The sequence below is a fragment of the Mobula birostris genome, chromosome 16, assembly GCF_030028105.1.
Source record: "Mobula birostris isolate sMobBir1 chromosome 16, sMobBir1.hap1, whole genome shotgun sequence".
Classification (NCBI taxonomy): Eukaryota; Metazoa; Chordata; class Chondrichthyes; order Myliobatiformes; family Myliobatidae; genus Mobula; species Mobula birostris.
This window is the reverse complement of record NC_092385.1, coordinates 54179861-54195350: the sequence shown is the minus strand read 5'-3', so window position 1 is coordinate 54195350 and position 15490 is coordinate 54179861.

The following is a 15490-nucleotide window of genomic DNA, read 5'->3' as shown; positions in this document are numbered from 1 at the left end:
AATCAGACTGGCATTACAACATCTTGAGGTTTATATCTGTCCGGCATGGAAACCACTGATAATTTACACTAATCACAATCCATTAGTGTTTTTGGCCACAATGAAGGATAAAAACAAACGCTTATTAAGTTGGACCCTGGCCTTACAGGAATTTGATATTAAGATAAAACATATAAAAGGAACTGACAATGTGATTGCTGATTGTCTGTCAAGGTGTTAAAACTTAAAGTTCTCTGTATTAGCCGAATAGCTGATGACTACCTGCATATTAGTACGTATCTTATAATGTGCATTCACGCCTATAATTTTTACCTCACTAAAAATCCTTTTAAGGGTGGGGGTGTCATGTGTGACGCCAAGCAGAGCTACTGGATGGATGATGCTAATGAGAGCAATAATGGAAGAGAATGGAGAAAAATTCAAAATGCTAATAAGAGAGAAGAGAGAGATTAACGAGAAAGAAACACAATTCAGGTATTGACAGATCGTTTGCTTTGAACCTGAACTGTTTGAAGTTTGATGGACAGGTGATACCCCAGCAAGGGGATAAAAAGAGCAGGTTTGCTAAGGCACGGCACGCCACGAGACCCTGGAAAGAGCAGTGTGCCCCCACAAGGTGGTGGAAGTTTGGAGGACTGGTTCGCGGGAATTGGTCAGAGGCTCACAGGGTGTAAAGGTACGATTGGTGGGAACCTGGGGGGTGTGTCCGCCCTTGCCTGGGTGCCAGGTTCACTGCGGAAGAACGATCGTATCCGGAACGGAGGGGTCACAGTCGGTGACCACAGCGGGATCAGAAGGCATCAAAAGGTCTGCCCGAAACCAACTGCATCTCTCACTCTCTCTCTCTCTCTCTCTCTCTCTCTCCCCCTCCCCCCCAACGGTACAACAACAGCGATTACTTCAAACTGCGCTAAACTGAACTAAACTCTGCTTCACTTAAGACTGATCATTTTACCCCTAGACTGCGATAGAGCTTGGTTGATTCCTATTACCCTATTTCTGTGTATATGTGCCTATTATCATTGCTAATCTGTTACAGTTATATCCTTGTGATTAGTGTACTGTATTACTTATTTCTTTAATAAAACTTTATTAGTTCCTAGTAATCACAGACTCCAATGAACGTTCCATTTCTGCTGGTTTGACAACCCAGTTACGGGGTACGTAACACTACTGATAAAGAGTTGAGTGTGTTCTTGGGCATTTCCAGATAAAATTGATGATGAGCAGCTGATGATCTCTGCACTTACAAATCTGCTTTTGCCATGACATCTCAGGTTCACCCTATTTTGCAATTATATGTTGTTGCCTGAACAAGCAAGAAGTACTGAGACTGACCTGGTGGTTATAATTAAATCAATTTCTTTGAATATTTTTAAGGAAGAGACAGCTAAATCCTGGATAAGATTTTATGGAGCCAGAGGATGGCAAATCAGTGGAATTCATTCCCACAGATGGCTGTGGATGCCAAACCATTAGATATACTTAAACTGGAGGTTGATAGGTTTTTGGTTAGTTAGGGCATCAAACATTACAGGAAGAAGGCAGGAGAATGGGGTTGAGAGGAAAGTAAATCAGGTTGAGTGGAGCAGCCTCAATGGGCTGAATGGCCTAATTCTGCTCCTGCGTTATGGGTCTATGAAAGGTTACTGGCGGTCAGTAGGAATGTGGAGTTGAGGTTGCAGTCAGTTCACTCTGATCTTATTTAATAGTAGCGTAGGATTAGAAGGCTGAGCACCCTTCCCCTACCCCTAGTTTGTGTATCTATATGTTGGTTTGACATAGGCTGCACTCTCAGTGGTGCTGGCCTCCTGATGAGATGGACCTCAGGCCTCATCAACCCTCCTGGGTGAACTCAGAATATCCCCTGGCATAATTTGAAGAATAGCAGGTGAATTTCTCCAGGTCCCCCAGCCAGTATTTAACCTTCACCCTGCAATATTAACACAACCAGCCCGATGCTTATTGCTGCTCTGTTTGTAAGAGTTTGCTGCAAAAAAAAACCTCACTCATTTCCTACAGTGTTGATAGTTTAATTTATTGCCAGGCAGTTTAGGAAATCCTGAGTTCGTGTGAGGCAGACTATGCCTGCAATGATAGTTAAAATGATAATGTGTTATATAGTTGCTCTGGAATAATAATGGTTCACACATAGCTCACCAAGAACTGATTCCCCTGCTTCCATTAAAATCATAAACAACAGGAATTCTGCAGATGCTGGAAATTCAAGCAACACACATCAAAGTTGCTGGTGAACGCAGCAGGCCAGGCAGCATCTCTAGGAAGAGGTACAGTCGACTTTCAAATCTCTTACTAACTCTTCCTTCAGTTAGTCCTGACGAAGGGTCTCGGCCTGAAACGCCCACTGTACCTCTTCCTAGAGATGCTGCCTGGCCTGCTGCGTTCACCAGCAACTTGGATGTGTGTTCCATTAAAATCATAGTGACTTGGCTTCCACATTCCCTTTAATATACCAGGAACTTGTTTGTGTCCTTCATTAACATGCCAGGACACCACTTTCTGCTGTGCATTTAATGTTTGAGTAATATTATAATTAATTTTTGATTTAGCATACTTTTTTAAAAATAATGCATTATGGATTATATGTGAACATACAGTGCATATAAGAAGTATTCACCACCCCCCCCCCATTGGAAGTTTCCGTGTTTTATTGTTTTACAACATTGAATCACAATAGATGCTATTTGGCTTTTTTTGACGCTGATCAACAGAAAAAGACTCTTTCATGTCAAAGTGAAGCAGATCTCTACAAAGTGATCTCAATTAATTATGAATATAAAACACAAAATAGTTGATTGATAAGTATAATATGACACACCGAATCATCACTGGTGCAGCCAATTGGCTTTAGAAGTCACATCATTAGTTAAATAGAGATCTGTTTTTGGAGATCCATGTTGTTATGTACCCCTAGGGGTTATATTTTTTATGGACTATACCTTTAAAAAGAGAGAGAGAGAGTTGTTCAACGCAAGCACCTTGTTATTAAGAGAGAGAGAGGTGAAAACTGCTTACAGTTTGCTTGGAGATGGTGTTATGGTTTCTTTGCAGCATGTTTACACTTTTAGAAGGACATTGGCAGCTTCTAAGTTCTTACAGAGAGAGAAGGGAGGAGCTACTTGATGAACAACTGGTGTTCAGCACGGTGAGATAAATAGAAGTTCAGATGATAGACTCACAGACACATGGTTTTGGACACTGGATGAGCTTTGTTGTGCCCACAGAAAGGTGGGTTTTTGGAGGATTGATCAGGAGAATCGATCAGTGGCTCTCGCAGTGTGGAAAAGGTGTGACCGGTGGGAAGTTAGTGTGTCCAACCCTTGTCTGGGTTGATAACTCCAGCACAGAAAATGGTCCCCTTGTTGTGGTCACATTCGGTGAATTTAAAGGAAGAGAAGAGAGGAGAGATAGGTTTGAAACTGAAGAAACCTAGTGACAAAAGGTTACTGTTTGGACTCCCTCTCTCTCTCTCTCTCTCTAAGTAGCCCATAAGGGTGAGTTTGAGTTCCATTCGAATATGAAGGTGTGACTGTCACGTAGTTAATCCACAAGCATGGTTTCTCTGGTGAGGGGAGTACCTTTGTGAATACCACTTGTGAGTTACCCTTGTTTAGGTGTGGTAGTTCACTGAAGAAAGGCACTTCTGTGGCAAATCACTGTTGGAGTTATTTCGTATGTTGTGGAACTGGATAAGTGGCTATCACGTTGTGTATTCGGGGTTGGTTCCCTTGAAGATGGGCCCCTTAGTGATAAGCTACTGTTGGTGATAATCCATATGTGGATTCTGTTTGAGTGTCCTGTAGCCACCACTTTGGAATGACCCGTAGCTGAATGTGTTGAAAGGATATTCGTTGAAGATCACTGTTGGTGATATTTCATGTGTGGAGTGGAACAACTTCAGAGATAAAACTTACTGCTATTGTTATTTTGTATTGCTGTTGTGGAATCTGTGGAACATTGATGTAATTGCCTTCTCTCAACATTTACCCCGGATTACAAATATCTTTCTCTCTCCATCACTACTCGACTCAATACCACGAACTGAACTGAACTTTACTCATCACTGTAAGACTGTAACTATTTACCCTAGGCTTGAAGAAGCTTGGTTTCTATATTTCCACACTTATACACATATAATCTCTGCTAACCTGTTTAATATATCTGAATTTATATCAAAGTATTGCGTAGTTACTAATAAATAGTATTAGTGAATAGCAATACCAGACTCCAAAGTGTTTTCTATTTCTGCTGGTTTTTTAACCTGTCATGGGGTACGTGACAGTGTGCATTGAAGGCTTTTCAATTGATTGTAGTAAAAATACACCTGTATCTGGAAAGTTTAAATGCTTGTTAGTCAGTATCCAGGCAAAAACGACACCATGTAGCAAGCAACTTCACTCCAAGGAACTTCATGTAAAGGGTGTTGAAAAGCACAAATCAGGAGATGGATACAAATAATTTTTTGAGTCACTGAATATCCCTTGGAGTACAGTTAAGTCAAACATCAAGAAATGGAAAGAATATGGTACAGCTGTAAATCTGCCTTGAGCAGGACATCCTCAAAATCTCAGTGATCATGCATGAAGGGGAAGAGTGAGGGAGACCACTAAGAGATTTATGACAACTCTGGAGGAATTACAAGCTTCAGTAGCTGAGATGGGAGAGATTGTGCATACAACAACTGTTGCCTCGGTGCTTCACCAGTCACAGCTTTATGGGAGAATGGCAAAGAGAAAGCCGCTATTGAAAAACCTCATGTAAAATCCCAGCTAGAGTTTGCCAGAAGGCATGTGGGAGACTCTGAAGTCAGCTGGAAGAAGGTTCTATAGTCTGTTGAAACTAAAATTGAGTTTTTTGGCCATCAGACTAAGTGCTACATTGCACACCATCAAAAACTCACCATCCTTACTGTGGAACATGGTGGCGGCTGCATTTTGCTGTGGGGATCCTACACTACAGCAGGCCCTGGAAGGCTTGTGAAGGTAGAGAGTAAAATGAATGCAGCAAAATACAGGGAAATCCTGGAGGAAAACCTGATGCAGTCTTTTAGAAAACTGTGACTTGGGAGAAGATTTGTTTTCCAGCAAGACAATGACCCCAAGTATAAAGCCAAAGCTACACAGGAATGACTTAAAAACAACAAAGTTAATATCCTGGAATGGTCAAGTCAGGGTCCAAACCTCAATCCAATTGAAAATTTCTGGCTGGATTTGAAAAGGGCTGTTCACTCATGATCCCCATGCAATCTGACAGAGCTTGAGCAGTTTTGTCAAGAAAAATGTGGAAAAATTGCAGTCATCAGATGTGCAAAGCTGATAGAGAGCTGTCCACACAGACTCAAGGCTGTAATTGCTACTAAAAGTGTGTCTACAAAATACTGACTTGAAGGGGGTGAATACTTACGCAATCAATTATTTTGTGCTTTATACTTGTAGTTAATTTAGATCACTTTGGAGAGATCTGTTTTCACTTTGATATGAAAGGGTCTTTTTCTGCTGACAGTGTCAAAAAAGTCAAATTAAAGCCATTTAATGATGTAAAACAATAAAACATGAAAACTTCCAAGGGGTGGAGTACTTTTTATGAGCACTGTAAGTGAATTGTGTACATCATTGCATTACTTAAAGTAAAAATGAACTGAGGCTCTCATCGCTCAGCTCCCTTGTTTTCCTTTCAATTAGTTTTTATGTTTTGGAGTTACAAAACATAACAGTGATGATGAAGTATTTTTAAAACAAACCTTAGATGACTACCTACCCATTGAAGTACAGCAAGACGTTCGAGTTTTAAAAAAGCACAGCGAGTAAAGACTGGGTTAAAAAAAAGCAGTGAAGTATGTGCTCGAGTTTAAAAATAAAGTTCCCAAGGTTTATTTTATTATCAAAGTACATATGCAGAATACAACTCTGAAATTTGTCTTCTCCAGATAACCATAGAAGTAGTTGAAAGAAAGACATCACACCCTCACACAAAAAGAAAAAGAAACAAAAACTCACAAACCCCAAACATTCCAATCCTCCCTCGCACAAAATCTAACAGATCATCCAAACCCGCAGCCCAGCAATCAGCAACAAGAAGAATGGGTAGGAACACAAAAAAAAAAATCGAACTGAAAGAGGCCAATATGAGCTATAATAACTACAGTCCAATCCATAAATATCAGAATTTCAATAACAGTTCTGGGAGCATTGGGACCCAGCCGATCCTCTGATAGCAGCGACTTGAACCTGCGGCCCCTCCAAGAAATGCTCGTTCTCCTCCACATTGTTTCAATCTTCCTCAGTGCTCTAATTGGTGGGAATGTAGTCAATCATGGCCCCTCGTCCTGTCGCTGAGCTTCTCCCCGTGGTAGTTTGTGCTCGCATTTCTCTCCTCGAATTTTGTCGAGGATCGCAGAGCGCTAGCTCACTTGATTAAACTACATACTGTAAGTAATAGGTTCCAACAGTTTCAAAAACAAAATTAAGTTAAAAAGAATAAGTAGAAGATGTCAAAAAAGCTGAAATAATTGACTATTTGGAAGATGTTGCCCATGGAATTACTCGCTGGTGCCATTTTGACCAGAAGCAAAATAACAGAAAACAGAAATAAGCAGAATATAGACAAATTCACAGGTTCATAAACAGTGAGTACCAAGTTGTAATAATCACAAATAAAAATTAAGTAGAAATGGCTGGCTACATCAGAACGATAGATGTATTTGAATGCTCAACAGATAACTGGCTTGTGTATACTGAGATAATTGAGCAGTATTTTGAAGCAACTGAACTAGCCAATGAGAAGCATATGCCAATGTTGCTGAGTATATTGGGTTTAAAGATGCACAGTTTGCTTTGAGATTTAAATGCTCCAACCAACCAGCTAAAATGAGCTTTGCTGATATCATGAAAGTAATGCAGAAATGTTTAGAACTGAAACCATTGTTGATTGCAGAACACTTTAGATTTCATAAGTGGAAGCAAAAGGAAGGGAAGTCTATTTAAGTAGATATGGCTGAATTGAAGAAGTTGTCTGAGCATTGTCAGTTCACTGATAAGCTTAATGATGCAGTGAAAGATAGCTTAGTATGTGGAATCTTACAACAAAACATTCAAAAATGGCTCCTAACTGAAGCACAACTTACATTTAAAAGAGCACCTGAAATAGCTGTATCAATGGAAACAGCAGTCAGGAATGAAAGTAAGCTTGAACAAAATTACAATATCTAAACAGCAGTGTGTGTGGCTAAACAAATTGTTTTACCATTGTGGCATGGGTTCATATACACCAGACCAATGCAGGTTTAAAGGCAAAACTTGCAGAAAATGTAATAAAGTAAAACACATACAAAAAGTATGTCAGGCAGATAAAAATAAATGCACTGTACAAGGAAAAGATAAAGATAAAAAGTCAAGTTTGTAGAGTACATACATGTCACCACATAGCACCCAGACATTCTTTTTCCTGCAGACTTACTTAGCAAATCCATAGAACAATAACTGTAAACCGGATTAATGAACAACAAACTGTGCAAGTGCAAATATAAATAAATAGCAATAAATAGTGAGAATGAAATAACAACATAAAGTGTCCTTAAGGTGAGACCATTGATTGTGGGAACACCAGAAATAGGATGAGTGTAGTTATTCCTTTTGTTCAAGAGCCTGATGGTTGAGGGGTAGTAGCTGTTCTTGAACCTGATGGTGTGAGTCCTGAGGCTCAGGTACCTTCTACCTGATGGCAGCAGCAAGAAAAGAGCATGGCCTGGTTGGTGAGGATCTTTGATGGATGCTGCTTTTCTACAGCAACATTTCGTGTAGATATGCCTATGAAGATTTTCAGTCATCCAGGTCATTGTATATCAAGCAGTAGTAAATCAAGGCTACTGGACTTGCTGTGTCGTCTACAAGACACTTCACCACCCATCCGAGAGGCTTCTTCAGTTCTGATTCATGGTGGGTAGTTTTCGGCTTATAAAATTTATGAGTTGTTTGAAATGAAATATCTTTATTGTTATTGCTTTGTACAATTTGTCATGCACCAATACAGCGAAAAAGAGTTTGCAACTCTCGTACTCAATGCTATAAAACAACAAATAAAATAAATAAACAATAAATAAAATCAAGTAACCAGCCAGTACAAGCAATGTCCAGCAGTACAAAAGCGCAACTCAGATGCATACCAGTATTAAAGTAGCAATATAACAAATTTATGGATGATGCTTGATCGATTGGTTCAGAGCAATTATAGCTCTGGGGAAAAAGCTATTTTTCAGTCTTGAAGTGCGAGCATAGAAAATATTATAACGTCTGGCAAATGGAAGAAGTTCAAAAAGACGACTGCATGGGTGTGTATTGTCCTTACAGATGCTTGTAGCTTTCCTTAGGCAACGAGAGCTGTAGGTGTCCTCCAGGGCTGGGAGCTGTGTCCTGATGATCTTCTGTGCACTAGAGACGACCCGCTGAAGTGCTTTCCTATCAGCTGCTGTACAACTGAGATACCACTGTGATGGGGTCCTGAATTACCCCTATGAACTGTGCTTTTAAAAGAGAGAGAGAGAGAGAGTTGTGGAATGCCAGAAACCTTGTTAAAAAGAGAGAGAAAGAAAGAGAGACGTGAAGACTGCTCACAGTTTGTTTACACTTCTACAAGGACACTAGAAGCTTCCAAGTTCTTACAGAGAGAGAAGGGAGGAGCTGCTTGATGGACAGCTGGTGTTCAGCACGGTGAGATAAACAAAAGGTCTCCTGGAGACACATGGTTTTGGACACTTAATGAGCTTTGTTGTACCCACAGAAAAGGTGGGTTTTGAAGGATCGATCAGGCCCTCACTCGGGTTGATAGTTCCACCAGAGAAGAACGGTCCCCTTTGTTATGGTCACAGTTGGTGACTTCCAAAGGATTTTGGAGGACAATGGGAAGATCGACGACGTCAGCTCACCTGAAGACAAATCTCTCTATCTGCCTCTCTCCATCGCTACTCAACTCAATACCACGAACTGAACTGAACTTTACTCATCTTCGTAAGACTATCTATTTACCCCTAGACTCAAAGAAACTTGGTTTTCATATATATTTCCACACTTACTTATATATATATAATCATTGCTAACCTATCTGATATATCTGCATTTCTATTACTGTATTGCGTAGTTGCTAATAAATACCATTAGTTAATAGCAATACTGGAATCCAAAGTGTTTTCCATTTCTGCTGGTTCTTTAACCCCTCACGGGGTACGTGCCGCCACACAGAGATGCAGTATGTTAAGATACTCTCTATGGTGCTGCGGTAAAAAGTCACCAGCATCTGGTCAGGTAGATCATCTTTCTTCAGCGTCCTGAGGAAAAAACAAGCGTTGCTGTGCTTTCTTAATTATTGTTGTGGTGTTAGTGGACCATGTAAGGTCTTCTGAGATGTGTATTCCCAGAAACCTGAAACTGGACACTCTCTCCACTATGTCTCCGTTAATGTAGACTGGAGCATACTCGTCAACCTGTGACTTTCCAAAGTGGATTATTAGCTCCTTATTCTTTGCTGTATTAAGAGACAGGTTGTTCTCTGAGCACCAGCTCACTAAGTTCTGTACCTCCGCTCTGTACGCTGATTCTTCTCTGTTGCCGATCAACCCGATCACTGTTGTGTCATCTGTGAATTTGACGATGGTATTGGTCCTCATGTATGTGCCCTTCCCCTCCAGGTGTGTCAGGACAGTGTGAAGAGCTAATGAGATGGCATCCTCCGCAGACCTGTTTGCTTTATAGGCAAACTGGTGTGAGTTCAGTGTAGCAGGGATAGTGACTTTACTGTGGGAGAGGACCAGTCTCTCAAAGCACTTCATTATTGTTGGTGTGAGGGCAACCCCCTGGACGATAGTCACTCAAATTGTTGATGTATGTTTTCTTCATTACAGGCAGTATGATGGCTGACTTCAGGCACTTGGGGACCATTGCCTGAGGTAGAGACAGATTGAAAATTCTCATAAATTCATCAGCCAGGTGTTGAGCACAGTCTTTAAGTACCCGTCCTGGACCCCCATCTGGGCCTGCAGCTTTTCGTGGATTGACCCTCTGCAGCGTGCGCTGTACATCATGTGTGCTCAGTGTAAGAACCTGTTCATCCTCTATGGCCGGGATTCTTGCACTCCTCACATTGCTGTTAATCTCCATTCGGCAAAAGAAGGTGTTGAGTTCATTGGCCAGTGTGACATCACTGTGGGGGCAGACAGGGTTACTCTTGTGGTCAGTAATAGCCCTGACGCCTTGCCACATACTCTGATTGTTAGCACTATTAAAGTGGTCCTCTACCCGTTGCCCGTGGATGTCTTTGGCCTTTTTTATGCCTTTTTTCAGGTTTAAAGGTATAGCAATCACACAAGGGTCACTGAGTCCAGATACGCACACTTTGGATGAGGCGGACAGGTGGTTTGAAGTGGGGGGGGTGGTTAATGAAGCCATCTTTGTTAAACCCATCCCTGAAAAGAGGGCTGGGGTACAACACCCCCTGTCAGCTACTTACAATGCAGTCCTAACATCTCCACAACAGTTCACACCTCCACTCATGCAAAGGTAAGACTAGTGACCCTCTCATTACCTCTACGACTCTTAACGACCCTCATGTGATTGCTATACCTTTAAACAACTCACAGAGTTTATAAGCCAGAAACTACCCACCATGGATCAGAACTGAAGAAGCCTCTCGGAAGAGTGGTAAAATGTCTTCTACACAACACAGTTGCCTTGATTTACTACTGCTTGCTATTTCATGTAGATGTGCTCAGTGGTTGGGATGGCTTTACCCATGATATACTGGGCTGAATCCACCACCCTTTGCAGGATTTTCAGCTCAAAGGCATTGGTGTTCCCATACCAGGCCATAATGCAGGCAGTCAGCACACTTTCCACCACACATCGATAGAACCTTGCCAAGGATTTTGATGGCATGCCGAATCACCACGGACTTCTGAGGAAGTAGATGCACTGTGGCCCTCTGAGATAGTGACACCCAGGAACTTAAAGTTACTAACCCTCTCTACCTCTGATCCTCTGACGTGTACTGGCTCATAGACCCCTGGTTTCCCTCTCCTGAAGTCTACAATCAGTACCTTGGTCTTGTCGCCATTGAGTGAGAGATTTTTGTTATTACACCACTCAGCTAAATTTTCAATTTCCCTCCTAAATGCTGATTTGTCACCACCTTTGATATGGCCCACAATAGTGGTGTCATAAGCAAACTTGTATATGGTGTTGGAGCTGTATTTAGCCACACAGTCATAGGTATAAAGTGAGTAGAGCAGGGGGCTAAGCACACAGCCCTGTGGTGCTCCTGTTTTGATGGAGATTGTGGAGAGATGTTTTTGCTAATCCACACTGACTGAGATCCAGGATCCAGTTGCATAAGAGAGCAAACAAATTTTGGTGCACACTTCTGTGCTTCTGATTGTGAGTATAATGAACCAGAATCTACTCTGTGTGAAGTAAGGTTATTGCATGAAATTCAAGTGTGAGACCAGACCAAAAGCTACTTGTGCAGGTAGATGCAATGTTCAAAGCCCAGCTGGATGAATGGAAGGGCACAAAGAAAGGAATCAACGGAGATACGAAAACAGAGGATTCGTCAGATGACGCTGTGGATGAGGAAACCAAGAGGAGAGTTCAGATCGTAAAGGGAGCAGTAGAAGGATAAATAAGAGAATACTCCAGTGAACTAAATGCACCTTCCCAAGATCATGATGCACAAATTAAAAGAAGAAACAGGAAGGAGAAGAAAAAGGAGCAGAACTACTTCCTGCAGTCTCAGAGTCAATTTCTACAACACCACAGAGGAGGCCCCAGAAACTGAGATTGTTTCACAGCCACAAATCTCAGCTGCCAAGCAGAGTGACATCCCTTGTCAGATCACAAGACCATAAGACACATGAGCAGAATTAGGCCATTTGGCCCAACCAGTCTGCCGCACCATTTCATCATGGCTGATCCATTCTTCCTCTCAGCCCAATCTCCTGCCATCTCTGTGTATCCCTTCATGCCCCGACCAATCAGGAATCTATCAACTTCTACCTTAGGTATACATACAGACTCGGCCTCCACAGCTGCCCTTGGCAACGAGTTCCACAGATTCACCACTCTCTGGCTAAAGAATTTCCTCCTCATCAGCATTCTGAAAGGCACCGCTCTATTTTGAGGCTGTGCCCTCTTGGCTTAGACTCTCACACCATAGGAAATAACTTTTCCATGTCCACTCTATCAAGGCCTTTCACCATTCAATAGGTTTCAAGGAGGTCACTTCTCATTCCTCTGAATTCTAGTGAATACAGGCCTAGAGCTATCAAACACTCTTCCTGTGACAAGCCATTCAAACCTGGAATTATTTTCATGAACCTCCTTTGAACTCTCTCTAATTTCAGCACATCCTTTCTAAACTAAGAGGCTCACAATACTCTAAGTGAGGTCTCACCAGTACTTCATAAAGTTTCAACATTACATACTTGCTTTTATATTTCTAGTCCTCTTGAAACCAATGTTAACATTGCATTTGCCTTCCTCACCACAGACTCAAACTGCAAATTCACCTTTAGGGAACCCTACACAAGCACAAGTCAAGAAAGACTTTATGCCACAAAAGTAAGAAAGCCTCCACCGTGATTAAATCTTTAGGTCTGAATGGGATGATTTTGAAATTTCAAGCAAGAGAAAATCTTCAGATGCTGGAAATCCAAGCAACACACACAAAATGCTTGAGGCCAGGCAGCACCTATGGAAAAAAGTACAGTCGACGTTTCAGGCCGAGACCTTTCAGCAGGACTATGCTTTCAAATTTACCATGCTGTGGATGTCTATGTAATAGTTTTGTTATATAGTATACTGTACATGTGCACACAATCACACGCACACGCACACGCACACGCGCTATATAGCTATGGTACCTATAAAAAATATTCACCCTCTTCAAGGCAGTATTTATGGATGCACCGTTAGCAGCAATTACAGCCTGGAGTCTGTGTGGACAGCTCTCTATCAGCTTTGCTCATCTGGACACTGCAATTTTCCCCCATTCTTCTTTACAAAACTGCTCAAGCTCTGTCAGATTGTACGGAGATCATGAGTGAACAGCCCTTTTCAAGTCCGGCCTCAAATTTTCAATTGGATTGAGGTCTGGACTCTGACTTGGCCACTCCAGGGTATTAACTTTGTTGTTTTTAAGTCATTCCTATATAGCTTTGGCTTTATGCTTGGGGTCATTTACTTGCTGGTCAATGACAGTTGATGATGTGCAATGTTTGGTTTATGCCAAACATAGCATTTAGTCTGAGGGCCAGAAAGCTCAATTTGGGTTTCATCAGTCTATAGAACCTCCTTCCAGCCGACTTCAGAGTCTCCCGTACGCCTTCTGGCAAACTCTCGCTGAGATTTTAAGTGAGTGTTTATCAACAGTGGCTTTCTCTTTGCCACTCTTCCATAAAGCTGTAACTGGTGAAGCACCCAGGCAACAGTTGTTGTCTGCACAGTCTCTCCCATCTCAGCCATTGAAGCTTGTGAAACACTCTGGTTTCCTTGGCTGTGTAAGTCTCGGGAAGACAACCTCTGGCCCAACAAACTCATGAAATTGAGGCACTCTCGATCTCACCCCAAACCTTGGTTTGTGTGGATGCTGAGTCATTTGCTACCCTGTTACAAATTAATGCCACAAAATAACAGACATTACACTGCATGCAATAAAAGTAATTATATTTATGAATCTTAACTGAAGAGTTAGTAAAGAATAACAAAAAGAAATTAAAACAGTCACATGTACACAAGTTGGAGCTCATCTTGAACTTCACTGTCACTCATGTGCTGGGCCCTCGGTCAACGTGAAAACACGTTGCTCGGAATCCATCCCAAACAAATGGATCTCCCATCAGATTGTACGCTACGATTGGTTCTCCCCAGTGTCTTCTCTCTTCATCTCCTCCCGAAAAACAGTCCCAAGCTCAACCTTAGTGTCCCTAAACAGAGAAACCTCCCCTTAATTCAACCATCCTAATTGGATGGAACACATTTTTATTTAGATTAGATTAGATTATGAGGACACTCAGTCCTCATTTATTGTCATTTAGAAATGCATGCATTAAAAAATGATACAATGTTCCTCTAGAAAGATATCACAGAAACACAGGACAAACCAAGACTAAAACTAACAAAACCATATAATTATAACATATAGTTACAATAGTGCAAAGCAATACCGTAATTTGATAAGAGCAGACCATGGACACGGTAAAAAAATGTCTCAAGTCCTGATAGCCCCATCATCTCACGCAGGCGGTAGAAGGGAGAGACTCTCCCTGCCTCCAAGCACCACAAACTTGCCGATGCATTGGAAACACCCAACCACAGCCGACTCTGAGTCCGGCTGAAAACTTCGAGCCTCCGACCAGCCCTCTGACACTGAGCACCATCTCTGCTGAGCGCTTCGACCCCACCCCGGCCGCCAAGCAACAGGCAAAGGCGAGGACTCAGGGCCTTCCCCTCTGGAGATTCTAGATCACACAGTAGCAGCAGCAGCTAAACAGGCATTTCAGAAGTTTCACCAGATGTTCCTCCGTGCTGTCATGTCCGTCTCCATCAAATCAGGATTGTGCACGGCACCCTACTTGACAGATAACAGATATCATTCACCAGAGTGGCTGCTGCGAGCTGCGTCGCGCTGCCATCTCCTCCTCCTCATTTCTCCTCTCTCTTATCTTCAAAAATAACCCAGACATAAGCCGAAAACAAGCAGCTCTCACAGAACAGCACAAAATGAAATACATACAGCATAACAGTAAAATATATGAACCAGCGCATTACACTTGTAACTCCTCCAGAGTTGTCATAAGTCTCTTGGTGGCCTCCCTCACTAGTTCCCTTCTTGCACAGTCTCTCAGTTTTTGAGGACGTCCTGCTCAAGGCAGATTTACAGCTGTGCCGTACTCATTCCATTTCTTGATGTTTGACTTAACTGTACTCCAAGGGATATTCAGTGGCCTGGAAATATTTTTGTGTCCACCTCCTGACCTGTGCTTTTCAATAAACTTTTTCGTGAAATTGCTTGGAGTGTTCTTTTGTCTTCATGGTGTAGTTTTTGCTAGGATACTGAATCACCAGCAGTTGGACGTTCCGGATGGAGGTGTATTTTTACTACAATCAATTGTAACACCTTGTTTGCACACAGGTCTCCAAAAACAGATCTTCATTTAACTAATTATGTGACCTCTAAAACCAATTGGCTACACCAGTGATGATATAGTGTGTCAAATTAAAGGGGGTGAATAATTATGCAATCAATTATTTTGTGTTTTATATTTATAATTAATCAGATCACTTTGTAGAAATCTGTTTTCACTTTGACACGGAAGAGTCTTTTTCTGTTTACCAGTGTCAAAAAAAGTCAGATTACATCTATTGTGGTTCAATATTGTAAAATAATAAAACACGAAAACTTCGAAGGGGGTGAATACTTCTTATAG